This window comes from Austrofundulus limnaeus, unplaced genomic scaffold, assembly GCF_001266775.1.
Source record: "Austrofundulus limnaeus strain Quisiro unplaced genomic scaffold, Austrofundulus_limnaeus-1.0 Scaffold86, whole genome shotgun sequence".
NCBI lineage: Eukaryota > Metazoa > Chordata > Actinopteri > Cyprinodontiformes > Rivulidae > Austrofundulus > Austrofundulus limnaeus.
The window spans coordinates 904,077-906,690 of NW_013952488.1; positions in this window are offsets into that span (position 1 = coordinate 904,077).

Below are 2,614 nucleotides of genomic sequence, written 5' to 3' on the forward strand. Positions count from 1 at the left end.
GTTTTAGTGGGTGAAAATAGGTTTGCATGTTGTGTCTAACTGGGTGAAACGTGCTTAGTATTATGACAAAAGGGTGACCATTTTAAGAAATGGGTTCAAAGAACTGAGCATTTGGTTCAAAGAGCAGGGTTTAGTGTTTTAGCAACTGAGAAAATCTGTAACAAGAATTGCCCCTGTGGTCTTCCATTTCCTTACTGTGTTCCTCACAGTGGAAAATGACAGGTTAAATCTCTGAGACAACTTTTTGTATCCTTCCCTTAAACAACTACTGTATGTTGAACAATCTTTGTTTTCAGATCATTTGAGAGTTGTTTTGAGCAGCCCATGACGCCACTCTTCAGCGGAGATTCAAATAGGAGAACAACTTGCAATTGGCCACCTTAAATGCCTTTTCTCATGATTGGATGCACCTGACTATGAAGTTCAAAGCTCAGTGAGGTTACCAAACCAATTTTGTGCTTTAGTAAGTCAGTAAAAAGTAGGTAGGAGTATTCATATCAATAAAATGATAAYGGTACCCAAATTTTTGCACCTGTCAAATTTTGATTTAATGCATATTGCATRTTTTCTTTTAGTACAATAAACCTCATTTCAATACTGAAATATTACTGTGTCCATCAGTTATTAGATATATCAAACTGAAATAGCTGTTRCAAACACCCAAATATTTAGAAATAAAACTGATTAAGATTAATGGGGGTGCCCAGACTTTATCATACGACTGTAATATTACATTCCCACCCTGCTGGCAAGGTACTGCAACAATTGCTCGCTGGCCAATCCCATTCCGGACCCTCCTCCTCCTTTTGGTCAGATTGAACCCAGCTTCATCCATATAAATACATTCATGGGGTTGTTCTAAGGAATCCAGTTGAAACACCCTCTGAAAAAATACATGTAGTTTTGTAAGTCGTACAGAAAGACATATTTGTGCTGTAGAGTAGACTGCAGTATTGAACACCTACCTGTATATACTGGAATCTTTGCTCCTTGACCCTCTCTGAGTTATGGTCAAAGGGTGCTCACAGTTGCTTCATCCTCATACTGTTGCATTTTAGAACACGATCAATGGTGGAAAGGCTGACACTGTCGATGCCTTCAAAACTCACATGGTCTTCAATGATTTTCTGCTGTATTTCACGCAGTGTGATTGCATTGTTCTGATGGACCATGTCAACAATGAGGATCTCTTGGTGTGGAGACAACATAGATGTCCTCCCCCCATGATGTGGCAGTCTTGCAATTCTACAAAAAAAAAAAAAAACCCACACACACAACATACAATTACAAAATACTACATGTAGTACTAGGCCTATAACGTATGTAGACAAATTCCGTACTAAAATGAAATACCTTTTTACAGAACCATATTAAGTCATTTTGTAAATATGCGAGTAAGGAACAAAGCAATCACCTGTTCTCCTCTCTGAATCTTCAGACTATGGTGGACACAGTGAATCGACTTAGGATGGGCTGAATTCGAAGTTCCGCTTCCCTCATTGTCAATCCGTGGACGAAAACATGATCTATGACAGTGTATTTCATCTGAAATAATTGTTCTTTGTCTTATTCCACCTCTTATGTGCCTTCCACCCCCTCTGACTCTTACNTGTCAATCCGTGGACGAAAACATGATCTATGACAGTGTATTTCATCTGAAATAATTGTTCTTTGTCTTATTCCACCTCTTATGTGCCTTCCACCCCCTCTGACTCTTACGCTTACCCTTACGCTTACTCTTACGCTTGCTCTTGCTCTTGCTCTTACTCTTACTCTTATACCCTCTCTTTGATTGTTTTTCTCCATAATGAAACTTCAACAATCAGAGCTCCTTGCACTGGCTTATATTGGTTTGTTCACAYCATTAGACACATGTRTGATCAATTTTGAGTTGCTGTGTTTAAGTTGGGACACCTGTGCTTTAATTGTGTTTCAAACGTGTTACCTGTGCTAATCATTGTGAAACCCATGTGAATTACTGAGCAAAATGTGTTTTAGTGGGTGAAAATAGGTCTGCATGTTGTCTYTAACTGGGTGAAACGTGCTTAGAGTTCTGACAAAAGGGTGGCCATTTTMATAAAYGGGTTCAGGCAACTRAGCATTTRGTTCGGAGAACAGGGTTTAGTGTTTTAGCAGCTGAGAAAAACTGTAAACTGTCTCTGTGCTATAGCTTCAGCACCACAAGTTCCTTTTTAAACTTCCTCTTTGAATGCAAAATATTTAAAAAGGTTTTCACATGATTTGTATTACTGCAGTTAAAAATAAAAGCAAAGTGTGGTGCTGATGTGGAACTGAGATTGTGTGAGTTTCATTACTACCATCATTTATTCTTGCTCTTGTCATTTTATGGTTTTCAGAGATTTTAGGACGCATTTAGAATCACATTCTGAAGCAATTGTACACAGTCCAGCCAGCCCATGGCCTATAACAAAAATTAGGGGAGACAAAAGGTAAAGGCCAAATAAAATAATTGATTGTAAAATAAAAGCAACTCTGAATTAATATGTCAACCTAAAAATCTAACAGAGAACAAAAGACAACAGAGTTACCTGGATGAGCAGAGAGAGAGAGAGAGAGAGAGAGAGAGAGAGAGAGAGAGAGAGAGAGAGAGAGA